Genomic DNA, 17,910 nt, shown 5'->3' with positions numbered 1-17,910 from the left:
TAACACTGCAATGACGTTTCTGTGAAAAGCTCCTAGTCGCGACATTATGCCGTCTGTTCAGGTAGCCGGAGGAAGAATTCAGAGTGTACAATTCACCTAACAAGCACGTCTTTCGGGACTTGTGGGAGGAAACTGGAGCGCCCGGAGGAAACCCACGCAGACACGGGGAGAACGTGCAGACACCACACAGATAGTGACCCAAGTGGGAATCGAACCCAGGTTCCTGGTGGATGTGAAGCAACAGTGCTAACCATTGTGCTACTGTGTTTACACAATGAATAATTGTGCTCGAGCAGGCTAGATTAAATTGTATTCTTTGATGTTATTTACAGGTTCACAGTTTTGGAATAACCGTACAAATTGGTAAAACTATTGCAGAAACAGAGTGAGGAATATTATATGGAATCTTGGGAAAGATTGCAATGTAAATATATGGAAATCTATATTTATGTCAGTAAATGTGGCTGCATGTCAGTAGATCTAGACATCATTCCCACTGCTGAAGCCTGTTTGTTTACTAATTTAGGTTCATGAATGGTTCATTACCACTCCCCTCCTCCCCCCCTCACCCCCCAACCCCAGATTTCGCCACTCTAGGCAATCGCCTAGTGGTTGCTCACATTTGCCTGGAGGGATTGTTTCATACAGCGGGAGGTACCAGCGCTATCATCAGCCCAGTGACCACAGGGCATGTATATTAGCTTCATTTAGTCTCAATATCAATGAAAACCAGGCTCGGATAGCAGGCCTGGGAGACTTCCGTTAGTGAAGCAATTGGCTGGCCAGAGAATGATACTAAGCCATTTCTATGCGTCAGTGTGTCCGTAATCAGGACAGTGTTTCGCAATACAACTCCAACACACTAATGCACTCAACAATCCCAATGTTCTTAGCAGGTCACAGGGTTGTTAGGAGACACATCACGGAAATGTGAGGGTCTGGTCACGTATATTTACAACTACTAACTATCACCAGTGTAAGGTCCAGATGCTGGGTTGCCAACTCTGCCAGGGGGCATTCCTGGAGGGTTGATCATGAGACACCTGAACATGTGATGTCCGGTATCATGCAACTATTCATCCCATTCTCTTTAAAATAAATGGTTTAGTCTCGACCTCAAACACCACAAATGATGATGGAACTGACATGTGAACAGTTCTCAACTTAAGGGCCTTCCATTTCCCTTTCCCCTGTTTCTTCCAACGTGAATACTTGGAAACCCACTGGTGGAAAAAATCTTTCACTTTTTAGCCACAGTAAGGTTCTCAGTTTTCCCTCCTTCCTTTAATGGCTGCTGCCCTGGTCTGTGTCTCTGCCACTCACGGTCTTCCAGTTGCTGTTTCCAAGCCTTGTGGGAAATATTGGGTCCAAGCCGGCCCCTTTTTCCAAATCTCCAGCTCAACCCCAAACTCTCATTCTCACCTCTCTCTCGCCTCATCTCCATTGTCCCGGACACAAACCGCACACATCTTCCTTTGACGCCACCAAGCCCTAATGCCCCTTGCTGCATTTCCCCCCCAAAAAAAATTCCCTCAGCTCCACCTCCCACCATCTCTCTACCCTCAGCTCCTATATCATTCCCCAGGCTCCATCTCTTGCCTCGACTCCCCGCCCCAGTCACATGTCCCTCTCCACCCCTACCTAATTTCCCAGTCCCCTTGAATAATTCCACCCTCCAAATTTCAGAGGTACTTGACCCCCAATTCAGGCTCACGGTGGGCGGGGGCACGGAGCAACAGCCTGCAAGGAGGTCCAGGAAGGAGGTGGGAAAAGAGTTTACATCAAGTTAATACAACAAAGTCTAACTGCGGACACCAGGCTAACAGTTAGTTAGCAATAGTGCTGCTCAAAAAAACACGGCTGCTATTCATGTGGGTGTATCTGCAACAGGGAATTTAAAATCACAGATCACGCAACCTGCTCACAATAGGACCTCCACCCTAATGACTCCTGGAAACATCCACTCATTCTTGGGAGAGTTGGAGACACTACCCACATTGCTGCAGTTGAAGGCGGAGCAGAAAGCGCCTCCAGTCTTCATCTTCCTTCTGCATTTGTACGAAAATGCTTCATGTTTGTTTATTTAAAAACTCTATCCCCTTTGTTGGGTCTTGTGCCAGTTCACGGGGATGCCCGAGGCATTTTATACAGTACCAAAGCCCTTGTAGCTCTGGAGTGGTTGCAATTAATCATGATCCCCCCCCCACTCCTGAGTCAAGCCAAGTACATCAGGATTAAATGGAAATTCCAGCCTCCAGCTTTGTATACTCAACACTCCTCCAGTGTCTAATTCCCAGCACTAATTCATGTCTTAATCATTCCGTCTGCAGCGCAAAAAAACAAGTTTCAAACAGAAGCCACTCCCAATTGCTGGAAGTATGAGTGAACAGACTGCCTTGACTTATCAGAAGAGAGTGTTTACAACTTGGAACAAAACTGGAACGAAAAAACCCAGCCGCCTCAAGGGGATGAAATTATCTTTTAACAAGGAGTAGGAGAATTTCTGGGCCGCTTCATTATTAATGACCTGCTAATGATGCTGGGCACTGAAGAGAGGGGGAAAAAAAAACACTTCAAAGCCACTGATCCTCACAATTTAAGTAATGACAGAGAAAAGGGGAGGCCCACCTTGCTTTTTCTCCTTGTATAATTGTGATCCCTGAGCTTTTGAGCTTAACCCACACAAAACACTCCTCAACTTCTACCTCGACTATTCCATTCATTGCTTGAAAATACTAGTGGATCTCCCAGAGCCCTACTCTCACCAAGTCAGACAATCTGGCAGGTTGTAATCATGGAAACATTGTAATCACATAATGCATGGTGTGCATTATTACACTGCCAAAGTGCAGCTGTATACAGTTTAGCATGTCCACTTAAAAGCTAAAGGTGTAACTGCGGTAGCTTCCCGGGTCAAGAAAAGGCTACTCATTCTGAGCAAAATGGTCAGGTCGATTAGAGGTCAGAGATGCAACCCGTTAAGTCAATTTGCAAGTACCTTCGGCTCATGAGAACGTTTCTCAGCACGGAGATTGATTTTGTTCCATTTTTCAGAAGCCGTGTAATTTGCACATACACCAATGTTTACACGACAACACCTCTCCCAGAACCTGCACACACCAAAATTATACTTTCCCTCAGTCCAGCAGGCCAAAGTTGACCACTCTAAGGCTAACCTTCCTTTTGCAGTGCCACGTGCAAATCACTATTTTACTGTCCCCGAAACACAAGCACAGCCCCTCTGTCAGACCTCGTTAAAAGAAAACAGGTGGGCGGAGCTGGGTGCATGTGAAATGAAATGAAAATCGCTTATTGTCACAAGTAGGCTTCAAATGAAGTTACTGTGAAAAGCCCCTCGTCGCCACATTCCGGCGCCTGTTCGGGGAGGCTGGTACAGGAATTGAACTGTGCTGCTGGCCTGCCTTGGACTGCTTTAAAAGCCAGCTCTTTAGCCCTGTGCTAAACCAGATGCACTTTCACAGACTTCATTAATGAACACAAAGTATTTATTAATAAGAATCGTTCAGCAGCCATTCGCTAGCTCCCGACATGTCTCTTGCCTCAGAGAGCTCCATCTTCTGGGGTGATTCCCCACTCGGAGTCCCAATTGGTCACCCAAGCCAGGTGACCCTTTTTGCTGTGATGCCCTGGAAGAGACGATCACCACAGTACACGATTTAGTGTTTTGGTATTTTACTGTCACTTCAATCCATGCATTGGAGAACAGGACAACTGACGCTTTAAAAGAATTAACAAATTGTTCACCCAACTGCCCTGTTTAAGTTGGCACATTTATGGACATTATTTTCTCTAGTGTCAAGTCGACACTCATTTTGCCCCCAAACCGTAACCAGCACAAATCTGTGCGTAAAGTTCTCCGGCACTCATTTAAAAAAAAAATTAGAGTACCCAATTCATTTTTTCCAATTAAGGGGCAATTTAGTGTGGCCAATCCACCTACCTTGCACATCTTTGGGTTGTGGGGGCGAAACGCAAGCAGACACGGGGAGAATGTGCAAACTCCACACGGACAGTGACCCAGAGCCGGGATCGAACCTGGGACCTCGACTCCGTAAGGCAGCAATGCTAACCACTGCGCGACCGTGCTGCCTTCTCTGACACTCATTTGCATTAACAATTTTTGGATCCTCTTTGGGTGAAGACACCAGAATGTGCTGCTGGGGTTTAGTGTTGTTATTCAGGGGCAAAACATTAGTGCTGCTGTATGCTGCATTGTACATACAAGCATACAAATTCGGAGGAGTAGGCCACTCGGCCTACTTCGAGCCTGCTATGCCATTCAAGATCATGGCTGATCTGACTATAACCCCAATCCCACATTCCTGCCTACCCCAAAATCCTTTCACCCCTTCCTTATCAGGAATATATTCAAAGATTCTGCCTCCACTGCCTTTTGAGGAAGTGAGTTCCAAGGACTCAAGGCCTCCCTCTATCTGTCTTAAATAGGAGACGCCTTATTTTTGAACAGTGACCCTTAGTTCTAGATTCTCCCAGAAGAGGAAACATTCACCCTGTCAAGACCCCTCGAGATCTTAGATGTTTCAACCAAGTCAACTCATTGCATCCATTTCTCAGACATGGGAGAAAACACAAAAAAAAAACAGCCCATCTGTGATTGAGAGCTACGGACATTCCAGTTACCTCTCTCAGCATTCTTGGCGCCCTATTCGACCACACAGTGAGCAACCCAATTACAATTCCCGCATTATGGTGCCCTTAGGTATTTCACTGTTCATTGCCTGCCCTTATTCTCTGTACAACTGGTGAGCTTACTTTTAATTGCTTGCCATTATTCCCTGTGCATCGGGTTGCACATCATGCCAATCTGTATCAGACATTACACAATTGGGTGCTGCCATGGAGAGGGGATGGTGGTGGAGGGGTGCTGGCATCGAGAATGGGAGGGGGTGGAAGAAAGGGCAGATGAGGCAACTAACCCGAGCTTTCTTCCTTCTATTCCTCATTTGAGCTCATGCAAATTGTCTCAAGTTTATTAAACAATATTCATAACTTTGCTTTTAACCAGGACCTTCAAAAAGATGTGCAAACAGTTGTACTTGCCATACCATCAGGTAGCATCAGCAAAACCCAACATTTACGCCAATGATGTTAATAATCAACAGGGAGCCAGGACCGATTACTACGCAAACACGCCCTCACAGCAGCCCAGCTCTGGACCTTGTGATACAGCTGCACAATACAAAGATCCTTCAAAGCTTGACTGATTAAAACCACCTTAAAACGCTAGATATTTCAACAAATTGCACTGTAGGTCATTGAAAAGCCTGTGATTCACTGGAGACATCACACTTGCATCATAGCGTTTTACAGCACAAAGAGGCCCTTCAACCCGTCATGCCTGTGCTAACCCATCGTGTCTGCCTCGGCCATCAAGCATCCATCTATTCTTATTCCATTTCCCAGCACTTGGTCCGTAGCCTTGTAGGCTTTGCGTCTCACGATACCACACCACAATAATAAAAACAAAAAACGTTAAAATTTATTTAAATTTACAACATCTACATTTTCTAAAAAAAAGCATCAAGATCAAATCCAATGGCCACAATCTTAGTGATCAGGGAAATATTACAACAAGAACAGTTTCCTTCTGACACTTAAAAAGCAGCAACAGAGCCACACCCCATAGTCAAACACAGACTAGAACATAAAGTGCACATCAAAGGTTGCATCTGGTAATGTGAATTCTCTTGCAGTGCAGTAATCATCAAAACTCACAGTCAACTTAAATTGATTTGGTTCATGTGTGGGATAATTTCCATAGCAGCACGGCAGCATGGTGGTTAGCACAATTGCTTCACAGCTCCAGGGTCCCAGGTTCGATTCCCGGCTTGGGTCACTGTCTGTGCGGAGTCTGCACGTTCTCCCCATGTGTGCGTGGGTTTCCTCCGGGTGCTCCGGTTTCCTCCCACGGTCCAAAGATGTGCAGGTTAGGTGGATTGGCCATGATAAATTGCCCTTCGTGTCCACAATTGCCCTTAGTGTTGGGTGGGGTTACTGGGTTATGGGGATAGGGTGGAGGTCCGGCCTTGGGTAGGATGCTCTTTCCAAGAGCCGGTGCTGACTCGATGGGCAGAATGGCCTCCTTCTGCACTGTAAATTCTATGAACTCTATATGCCACAGAGCAGCTGCCTATAGTACACATCATTCACAAACGGAGGAAAAAAGCACCAAATCATTTGCAGTGCAGTCAGACTCAAGTTTTGGCTTACACCCCAGCTCTCTACAATCTTTTTCTCCTAATGCTGCTCTCTTTAGGGTACAGCCCCACACATTCCACTCAGCTATACTCGGTTCAAAATCTGACCGCGTCTGTCCAACCCTGGGAGGATAACACACTGGTCAGCGAGCCTGTCAAAATCCACAATGTGACAGGACAGGGTCACTGAAGAGTGGACAAGGGCCTGAATCCTTGCTCATCTTCCCACACCAAAAAGGGATCACCCCACACTGTCAGCATGGCCGAAGATCCAAATTCATTTCTGTTTTGAAAGGTAATAATGCTCTACTGCAAACAACCACAAACCCTGCACTTGTGCATCAACAATCAAGACAACATTGTGGCAAACTCATCGAAAGAACAAGTTTATTTTTTCCTTTTTGTTTTATAAATTTAGCGTACCCAATTCATTTTTTTCCAATTAAGGGGCAATGTAGCGTGTTCAATCTACCTACCCTGCACATCTATGGGTTGTGGGGGCGAAACCCACGCAAATACGGGGAGAATGTGCAAACTCCACACGGACAGTGACCCGGAGCCGGGATCGAACCTGGGACCTCGGCGCCGTGAGGCAGCAGGGCTAACCCACTGCGCCACCGTGCTGCTCCGAAAGAACAAGTTAATGGAGGTTAATTAAACATGGGCATCCACCCTGGGAATACCGAACCATAGGCGAATGGAAATGTTGAAATGCCTCACAGCTATCAATCCCCTCCAATTATTGTAGATATATGTAAATATTGGACATTATAGATTCTGTTTCAGCCACACAGCAAGAACAGATATTTCAAAATGAATAGTTCACAGGCAAAGTCAGACCTCTAGTTTGGCTCAATTCCGATACTGTTAGCTCTTCGTGGCTGGGGCAGTAATAGAAGGGCTACGTTGGTCAGTAAGCCCTTAGGCTGTGAAAGGAACCTGCTGGGATACCTACTGCTGATTGCGTGGCAACGTCCTCACCTCACTGTAAACCCAGGCTTCTGCATAACACACAATCTACTCTGCGTTGTCCTCCGTACAGTCAAATAACCTGCCAACATTCACAGACAAGGGCAACATGCGAATAAGAGCCCCACTTGGGTGCAATATTGGGACTGATTGCCCCCTATGAGACTGTGCCTCAATAAGAAATCTCATGTTGTTAAGTGAGGGCAGGTGGAGGAAAAGAGGATGAGAACTGGATGAAAAACAATATAGCCCAACATGGATGCACCCTTTCGCTCTCCTCTCCCCCAATTTCAAACTTCCCTCTGCAGTCAGGTTGCAATGTGAGCTGTGAAATTTGCAAGGTGTGCGGGGTGAAAAATGGCATAGTTCACAGTTCAAACTTCCAATCCACTATACTACCACTCAGATGTCAGATGCACTGCCTTAGAATGTGCATAGAACCTTACCACGTGGGGGAAAAGTTATACTGCAGCCCTCCAGGAGTACGATATCCTCCCCCTCCTGCCAGTTCATAGAATTTACCGTGCAGAAGAAGGCCATTGGGCCCATCGAGTCTGCACCGGCCCTTGGAAAGAGCATCCGACTTAAGCCCACGCCTCCATCCTATCCCCGTAACCCCACCTAACCTTTTGGACACGGAGAGGCAATTTAGCGTGGCCAATCCACCCAACCTGCATATCTTTGGATAGTGGGAGGAAACTGGAGCACCCGGAGGAAACCCACGCAGACACGGGATATAGGCAAAATGGGGAGATGAGAGATTGTCGTGCTTGAAGAGGAGCATGGTCAAAATGCACCCCTCCCCCCTCCCCTCCCCACACTTTCCCTTGTTGGAAAATCAGAGAAATGGGAGACGGGAAAAACTGAGGGAAAAGTAGTTCATATGTAAATTGTAAAAATCAAATCACTATCAGCGATAGAGAAAGCAACTGCAAACTAACCAAAAAGTTCATACCCACAAGAAGGATGCAGAAATCTGTCAGTGAAGCGGGAAAGCAAACAGATATCTGAGACCTAACTGCTTCACACAGAGGGTGGCGAATAAATGGAACAGATGTTCAGGGAGTCACTGCAGGAGGACAACGTTGGCAAATTCAAAAGACAACAAGATAGATACTTGGCAGTGAAAAGAATCGAGGGTCTGCAAGAGCAGCAGCCCAGGGTACAGATGGGCCAGATATCCCTTCCAATATGCCCAATCTGTTGTTACGAAAACAAAGTGGGCCCCTGTCATTTAAAGGAAAGGCAAATCCAGCAATGATTCAGAAACTCTAAACCAACAATACCGAGAGAGATTTTAAAAACACAGACTGCGGCATGAGGAAAATATTGCAATAGCATCACCTCCCCCAACCCCTCAGAACAGTGCCACAGTCTAGAGAGCAGAAAGGTGAAGTTGGAAAATAAAAGTTGTGTTTCGGGCAGCACGGCGGCACAGTGGCTAGCACTGCTGCCTCACAGCGCCACGGTCGCAGGTTCGATCCCGGCTCTGGCTCACTGTCTGTGTGGAGTTTGCACATTCTCCCCGTGTCTGCATGGGTTTCACCCCCCACAACCCAAAGATGTGCAGGTTAGGTGGATTGGCCACACTAAATTGCCCCTCAATTGGAAAAAATGAATTGGGTACTCTAAATTCATTTTTTTTTAAAGTAATAAAAGCGGTGCTTCCAAGTAGCTAAGTAGCCGCTGTCACGAATCAGTCAAAAGCAGGTGGCTGACCCAACAAGCCCCTGGCTACACATTTCATGGACCTCAATTCTTGGCATCATTACATGGAGACCACTTCAACAACCTTTCTCTGGAAAAATGTCCTACTTTTTAATTGTTTTTCACCTTTGGAAATACAAAGTAATGTTTGTACGGGGTTTTTTATTTCGGGTTAGGATTTGAGGCCCTTTTTTGTCCACTGTTCCTCCCCGGGGAAGAATGAAGCTGGTGTGTGAGAGCACCTCACACTCTCTTGTGTCGGTGTGCAGAGAGAGCCACCGCTTTACAACCATTTCTCCCAGAGCCACCAGTTCCCTCACCAATATATCTCAGGCCCATTCTCCTGAGAGCTCTGGTTAAATCCCAGCACCCACAAAATAATTTTTTTGCCTCCTCCCCACTCCAACAATCTTTGAATATGGGAGAGCTCCAGTGACCCAAACACCAGCATTGAGAAAGGAACAGCTGCCGTGAATGACAGCAATGAATTGCCCCCCTCCCCACCCCCAGCACCGTCTGCCCCATCTATCCAGCCAGCCTCCTCTCTGCATCTATTCATTCACCTCAAACAAGGACAAAAGAACTGAACTTTTTCTCCCTCCCCCTTTAAAGCATTCAGAAGAACACGCTGGAAAAGGAGGGAATCAAGGAAGAGTTTTTTTTTTAAATGCTCAACTATCACTCTGACAAACTAACAGCAATCTGCTTACCTTGGAAAGTTTCTTTTTGGCATATAAACCCTCAAGACTTGTCCCACGGTGTTCAGCAGCTGCCCCAGAGCAGATCAGCCAGCCTTTAATCCACTCTCCCAGAGCTGTGTTCTGGATGGTATATCATCAGCAAGTTTTAATTCCAGGGACTTTCTGCACCAGTTTAATAATGTGTTTTTCTGTCTATTCAGTTGGCAGGCTCGGTGCCCTGTGTGAGAAGAAAGCTCCCTGTGTGCGGCTGCTAGCAGACTGCTGTTTGCAGACTCTCACTCTCCAGTTCACAGGCACTTAATGAATCTCTTTCACATTGTAAGCAGCGTACTGGGAGATCACATGTACTCTGTACTCCACACACACATCCAGGTTCTGAAAGAATAAGACCTGCCCAGTGGATGACATCACTCCCCCAACACACACCCTGCCGTTTATTAGCCACACATTAAAAGGGCAACGACCAACTTGCACCAACCTTGAGTTCCCCTCTTACTCACTGATCGTATTCAAACAAGCCCCAATCACACGAGTTGTGAAACTCCCAGCTGCTACAAACGATATCTGCACCTCTTACATGGTTAGCAATGATTCAATTTGTTCTTTTACAGATAGGCAGTGAATCCTGCTTCAGAGGCAATCAAGTACTAGGACAGTGAGTGATAACAGAGACACAATCTATGACAGTGATGATATGAACAGGGTCAGCAATGATCAGTCCTGCTGCTGAAAGTCTGTGACAGTCTGTCTCCTTATATGTACAGTTGTAGTGTAGTTTGACATTCTACTGGACGGGGCTCGATGATTCAACATGGTGTGTTGTGCCTGATCTGCAACAGGTCAGGAAGTGCACCCATCCATTCTCTTCAGTGGGATCTCTCGGTATTTCATGGGTCCACTCATTTGCACATCCATCAGGGGATCTCCAGCTCAAATCCCAATTGAACGAGTAATTGTAGAATTGAATCATAGATCTCTTGCAGCACGGAAATAGGCCACTGGGCCTGTTGTGTGCTGGCTCCCTACAAGAGCAATCCAGCTAGTTCCACTCCTCTGCCTTTTCCCGAAACCCCACATTTTTTGGCTCTTCTGACAATTATCCAATTCTCTTTCAAAGGCCTTGATTGCATTTGCCTCCACAACACTGGACAAGGCACAAGTTGCACCACACCTGGAATACTGTAAACAGTTTTGGTTCCCTTATCTCAGGAAGGTTTATACTGGCATTGGAGGCTGGCCAGAGAAAGTTAATCCTGGGTATGGAGGGATTTTCTTATCCAGAGCGGTTGAGGGGCTTAGTTCTGTACTCATTGGAGTTTAGAAGAATGGGAGGTGAACTTATTGGGACATATAGGATTCTCAGGGGGCTTGACAGAGTAGATGCTGAGAGATTGTTTCCCCTAGTGGGAGAGTCTAGGACCAGAACATATAATCTCAGAATAAAGGGTCGCCCATTTAAATCAGAGATGAGGAGGAATTACTTCTCACAGAGGGTGGTGAATCTGTGGAATATTTTGCCACAGAGAGCTGTAAAGGCTGGGTCGTTAAGTATGTTGAAGGCTGAGATAGATTTTTAATCAGTGAGGGAATCAAGGGTTATGGGCAGGAAAGTGGAGTTGAGGTCAGTCGTGATCTCAATGAATGGTGGAGCAGACCTGATGGGCCGAATGGCCTACTTCTGCTCCTACGTCTTATGGTTCACACTCTCAGGCCGTGCATTCCAGATCACAACCAGTCACCGTGGAAACAAAGTTTTTGCTCGTATCTCCATCTCTTTGACTGCTAAGCACCTTAACCCAGTGTCCTCTAATACTTGGCCAGGATTCTCTCACCCCGGGGCCCGGCCGGAGAATCGCCGGGACCGGCACGAATCATGCCACGCCGCCCCGATGCCAGTCCTCCGATTCTCCAGAGTGCGGAGAATCGGCGCCACTGGTGCTGGCGCGGTGCCGGTCGGGAGCCGCTCTATGGCGATTCTCGGCCCGGGATGGGCCCAGCGGCCACGTTGAAAAAGACGGAGCCGGCGCCGTCCACACCTGCTCAGTCCCAGTGGGACCTCGGCATGGAAGCATCTGGGGGTGGCCTGGTGGGGGGGTTGTGAGGAGGGTCCGACCCCGGGGGGGGGGCCTCCGCTGTGGCCTGGCCCACGATGGGGGCCTACCGATCGGAGGGCCGGCCTCTCGGCCTGGGGGCCTCTTTTGTTCCGCGCCGGCCCCTGTAGCCCTACGCCATGTTGCGTCGGGGCCGGCGCAGGGAAGGGAGCCACCACGCATGCGCGGCAATCGCGCCGGTCCCACTGCACATGCGCACGTTGGCGCCGGTGCCACTGCGCATGCGCGGACCCCGCGGCACCCTGGAGCAGCGTGGGTCGCTCCAGTGCCGTGCTGACCCCCTCTAGGGGTCAGAATCGCTGCTCCTGAGGCCATGTTGACGCCGTTGAGAAACGCAACGGCGTTTACGACGGAGTCATCACTTAGCCTCAGGATCAGAGAATCCCGCCCCATGTTCCTTCCGCCAATTCTGTCCAGACCACTCATGATTTTGAACACCTCTATCAAATCTCAATCCTCTCGTCTCCAGGGCAGACAGTCTGCGATTCTCTGTAACTGAAATTCCTCATCCCTATCAACAATTCTTGTGAATCTTTCCTGCACTATCAGTAATCTCTCCTAAAGTGCGGTGCCCACAAATGGACACAATACTTTAGTTGAGGCAATGCCAGTGTTTTCTACTGGTTTATCAAAACTTTAAAAAATATATAATGTGCTTCTATTCATAAAGCCTAGAATCCCAAATAATTTAATAACCACTTTTTCAACCTTCCCTGTCACTTCGAGGATTTGTGCACCTATATCCCTAGGTGTCTTTGCACCTGCACCTCCCCTAGAATTATACCCTTTATTTTATATTGCCTCTCCTCATTCTCCCTACCAAAATGAATCACCTCACACTTCTGTGCATTAAATTTCATCTTCCACATATCTCCCCATGTCATCAGCCTGACTATGTCTTTGTGAAGTCTGTCCTTTTCACAGTTGACAATGATTCCAAGTTTTATGTCATTGCAAATTTTTACACCGGGACATTTAAAAAAATTAATTTACAGGATGTGAGCATCACTTTCACGGTCAGCATTTATTGCCCATTCCGAGTTGCCCTTCAGAAGATGGTGGTGAGCTGCCTCCTTGAGCCGTTGCAGTCCCTGAGGTATAGGCACACTTACAGTGATGTAAGCGAGGGAGTTGCAGGATTTTGATCCAGCGACAGTGAAGGAATGGTGATATAGTTCCATGTCAGAATGGTCTGTGGCTTGGAGGGAAACTTGCATGCATCTGCTGCCGTTGTCCTTCAAGGTGGTAGAGATTATGGGTTTGGAAGGTGCTGTCAAAGGAGCCTTGGTGAATTGTTGCACTGCAACTTGGAGATGACACACACTGCTGCCACTGTGCGGTGGTGGCGGAGGGAATGATGCTTTTTTTTTCCTTTTTCCAATTAAGGGGCAATTTAGCATGGCCAATCCACCTACCCTGCACATCTTTGGGCTGTGGGGGTGAGATCCACACAGACATAGGGAGAATGTGCAAACTCCACACCGTCAGTGACCCGGGGCCGGGATTGAACCCAGGTTGTCGGCGCCATGAGGCAGCAGTGCTAACCACCTGAGGGAATGAATGTTGAAGGGGTGCCAACAAAACAAGCTTCTTGAGTGCTGTTGGAGCTGCACTCATCCAGGCAACTGGAGAGCATTCCATCACACTCTTGGCTTGAGTCTTGTTGATGGTGGACAGGCTTTCAGGAGTCAGGAGGTGAGTTACTCTCTGCAGAATTCCCAGCCTCTAACCTGTTCTTATGGCCACAGTATTTATACATAGTAACATACATAGGGCAGCACGATAGCACAATTGCTTCACAGCTCCAGGGTCCCAGGTTCGATTCCGGCTTGGGTCACTGTCTGTGCGGAGTCTGCACAGCCTCCCCGTGTGTGCGTGGGTTTCCTCCGGGTGCTCCGGTTTCCTCCCACAGTCCAAAGATGTGCAGGTTAGGTGGATTGGCCATGATAAATTACCCTTAGTGTCCAAAATTGGCCTTAGTGTTGGGTGGGGTTACTGGGTTATGGGGATAGTGTGAAGGTGTTGACCTTGGTTAGGGTGCTCTTTCCAAGAGCCGGTGCTGACTCGATGGGCCGAATGGCCTCCTTCTGCACTGTAAATTCTATGATTCTATGAAAATAGAACCAGGAGTAGGCAATTCGAGCCTGCTGCGCCATTCATTATGATCTTTGCTGATCATCAAATTCAATACCCTGATCCCCCCCCCCCCCCCCCCCCCCCCCGGCATATCCCTTGATCCCGTTAGCCCCAAGAACTATATCTAATTCCTTGAAATCACACAACTTTTTGGCCTCAACTACTTTCTGTGGTAGTGAATCCCACAGATTCACCACTCTCTGGGTGAAGACATTTCTCCTCACCTCAGTCTTAAAAGGTTTGCCCCACATCCTCAAACTATGCCCCCCTAGTTCTGGATTCCCCACCATTGGGAACATTCTTTCTGAATTCATTCACATTATACTCCATCTGCCATGCATATGCCCACTTACTCAGCCTGTCCAAATCATGTTGCAACATCCCAGTGTCCTCCTCACCAGCTCACCCTCCCACCCAACTTCTGCAAATTTGGAGATATTACATTTAGTTCACTTGTCCAAATCATTAATATATAATGTGGGGTCCTATCACAGATCCCTGCAGTACCCCACTGGTCACTGCCTGTCAATCAAAAAAAGACTCATTTATTCTATGGCTAGTCCAGCTTAGTTTGTGGTCAGTGGTAACTCCCAGGATGTTGATGGTGGGGGATTCACCAGTTGCAATGCCATTGAATGTCATGGATAAGGTTAGACCATAAGAACAGAAGACTACAAGACCTAGGAGCTGAAGTAGGCGATTCAACCCATCGCGACTGCTCCGGCATTCAATGAAATCATGACAGACCTGATGTGAAAATCCTCAATTCCACTTTTCCACTTTATCCCCATAACCCTTGATTCTCTCAATGATTAAAAATCTGCTTATCTCAGTCTTGAACATACTTAACAACTCAGCCTCTATTACCCTTTGTAGATTCTCTCTTGTTGGAGGAGTTCATTGCCCAGCAAATGTGTGGCATGACTGTTTCCATTTCGACAAGCTTTCCCACCACTGAGGTTAAACCAATTGGCCTGTACTTGCTGGGTGAATCCTTGCATGTTCTGTGTGTCTGGATGTGTCTGCAAATGAGAGTGCCGCTTTTAACAAACCAACAAACCAAAATAATAACAATAAATGCTGGAAATGGAGCAGGTTAGGCAGCATTTGTGAAGAAAGAAGCAGAGATAATAATAATAATCTTTATTAGTGTCACAAGTAGGCTTACATCAATAATCTTTATTGTCACAAGTAGGCTTACATTAACACTGCAATGAAGTTACTGTGAAAAGCCTCTTCGGATACACAGAGGAGAATTCAGAATGTCCAATTCACCTAACAGCACGTCTTTCAGGACATGTGGGAGGAAACTGGAGCACTTGGAGGAAACCCACGCAGACACAGGGAGAACGGGCTATACAGTCTGGGTTTTCACAGAGTTGGGAGGACGCCAGAACCATTTAAAAATGGTGGGTGGGACTGATTCCGAGATTCCCACTACCATTCCTGACACCCACAATTTTCACTGGCATAGGATAAGGTGTGGGTAGCAAGTACACATCCTACACTCGTTTTCTGGATGGTTCCATTCTGAGGAGTAGGGATCTGAAATTTCATGGAGTCGGGCCAGCCTCTCCATGACTCGTGGTTTATGGCCCCACAGAACCATAGTATGGAGTCAGGAACCCTTCCAAAGATGTTTAAAAAGCCTGGGTTAAGGTGTGTATGTATCTGCTTCAGTATTTTAAAAAAATCCTGGTTCAATGACAGACAGATATTGTGGCTGAAAAGGATGCAATTACAATGTCGTAAAAGTGAGATTGCCATTCTTTCAAACCATGTTTACAAGGAGAGGCGTCATGGGATTTTGTTCTGATTTTTGGGGATTCCCTGGGGAGTAGATAACTTAAGACATTGTGTGTAAACTCAAGTAAGTAGGTCGTGGGATTTGAATGGAGTAAAGATGATGCAAGCAATGGGAGGAGCCAGGTCTGTAGTAGGTAGGGTATTAGTTTCTCTTTTGGAAGCTGTGAGTTAAACAGCAGCTTTTGCAGCAGGCTATCAGATTCAGCATTAATCTGACAGACAGGGAACTGCAGGTTGTTTACTGAAAGGATCTCTCTCTCTCTGCAAGCAGTCTTTCAAAGCACTTTCTATCCAGAGAACAGCAAGTAATCCTGTGTTTGCTAACTTTATTTAAATGTGGCTTTTGAAGCTCTGTCCCCGACCGGTGAATTCCCGACGGCGTGGCTCTAACGTGGTCCCACCATCCGTGATTCTTGTGTGGTGGCTGCGGACTCACTCCGGAGCCGCCACATTTGGGGGAGGGCAGATCGGTGGGCAGGGGGGCTTCATTCGGGGCTGGGGGCAATGTGTGCAGGCGGTCCGGGGCACGCGAGTGGCCGTGCGGGGCACTAGTTTGCCGCACCAGGTCCACGGACTGAGTCTGCTATGGAGCACGGCGTAGCTGCTGGAGCTGCGAGCTCTACGACAGCTGCCGGCTAGCCCCCTGCAAAACGGGGAATCTGTGGCCTTTTGATGCCAGTTTTCCTGGCGGTATGGGGACATAGTCCCAAAAATGGAGAATCCAGCCCCTGGTTTTCCATGGAGGTTCATTATGAATGCTTGGTTGAGTTCCAAGACACACAATTGCATTATCTTTGCAGGAGTCTGTTTGGACAAACTGAAGTGAAATTTTTACTTTGCGTGATTGACATCTTAATTGTGTCATAATAAATTATTCTTTCTGTGATCTCTTGTGTCAAAGCCTGTTTATTTGAACAAGCTTAAGAGGTGTGAAGTGGGTAAAGCTTATTTAACTAATACTATAATGGCCTGCTCTAATTGATTGACTCTTTTATAGGTTGGAGGAACAGCAGTTTATTCCCAAGTGAATTTCTGAGTTATTGTTGTTTTTCCTCAGCATTTCAACATTTGCCATTGGTATTATATGGTGCAAACTGGGTGAGCGAGCATGGATGAACCATGGATAGTATGGGGAGTGGGTGACAACCAAACATTTACAATGCAACTGGGATAAAGACCCAGAGAACTGTGATGGGGCCTTCTATCCAGCCCACCTTGGCACTCAGTCTCTCTGGCTGCCTATGATCTGCTTCCAGGGTCAGCAGCCTGGCTCTCTCCTACATTCACCTTGCTACAGCGAAGATTGTGCACAACAGGGCCCTTTAAACCAAGGCTAATCTGCTAAGCTGACAAATTTCCCAATTCTAGCTATCTGGCTCAGGAGCAAAACTCTGACCCTTAACCAAACCAGGAGAGGAACTATCTGTGGGAATTGTGCCATCACATTCCCACGCTCTTTGTAGCCAAGTAGTCAAGCAGCACAACCTACTAGATTAAGGCTAGATTTAGATTCCTTGACAAATATAATTCAAAATTAAATGCTCTATTTAAATATTGGAACATTACCTTAAATTATACCAGAGCTGGTTAGCTCCCATTAATTTACTATTCTTTCTCTGCAGCCCCCTCTGTCAGTCCTGTTAGGATACTGTACCAGACCTCAATTTAGGTTAGGGTACCGGATGAGAAACCCAAAACAAATTGCAATTTATAAAACTGTGAGGAAAGGATACTTCACCCCAGGACTGATTACTCTGACCAATAGGTATCTTTTATCTTAAAACAAACTTTAATTTAAACACAGAATTAATCACATTAATTAATCACAAAGGACTAGCTTTGCAATTAACAGTTATACAGTTCTTAAATAAAAGGAAAAAAACTTTAACACACTGTCTTCACCTGTCACTATATATATTCCAACAAAGCAATGCAATACAGTTCAAAACCCGCTTATAAATAAAGTTAGCAGTCAAGGTTACTTGCTGTTCTGTGTGCAGAGCTTTGGAGAGAAACCCTTTCAAGAACAACCTGAAAACTATTCTGTTTTGTCAGACTCAAATCCTATAGCTCAGCTGCCAAAACCAGACTGAACTGGCTCCTCCCATTAATTTCATCATCGGTGTCCCACTAAGATGTTCCATGACCTGCTTAGCTAGGACTAAACACCATCCCTTATTAATTATCTATACCTCAGAGACCATCCAAAACATTAACAATATTCCATTAGCCATCTCTCTG

The 17,910-nt window shown here is 46.7% G+C and overlaps 1 protein-coding gene across 4 annotated transcripts in view; it reads right to left on the bottom strand.

Annotated features, from left to right (window-relative positions):
* Positions 1-9,979, bottom strand: part of plxnb1b (plexin b1b) — a 323,503-nt gene extending 313,524 nt beyond the window's left edge. For all 4 annotated transcript variants that reach the window (XM_072472813.1, XM_072472817.1, XM_072472818.1 and 1 more), the window contains exon 1: positions 9,626-9,979. The gene's annotated coding sequence lies outside the window, so the exon portion shown is untranslated. The remainder of the gene's footprint in view (positions 1-9,625) is intronic.
* Between the last annotated feature and the right edge of the window lie 7,931 nt (positions 9,980-17,910).

Source organism: Scyliorhinus torazame, chromosome 13, assembly GCF_047496885.1.
Source record: "Scyliorhinus torazame isolate Kashiwa2021f chromosome 13, sScyTor2.1, whole genome shotgun sequence".
In the NCBI taxonomy this organism is placed as follows: Eukaryota; Metazoa; Chordata; class Chondrichthyes; order Carcharhiniformes; family Scyliorhinidae; genus Scyliorhinus; species Scyliorhinus torazame.
The sequence above is the reverse complement of the archived record's forward strand: the minus strand, read 5'-3'. Positions and strand labels throughout refer to the sequence as shown.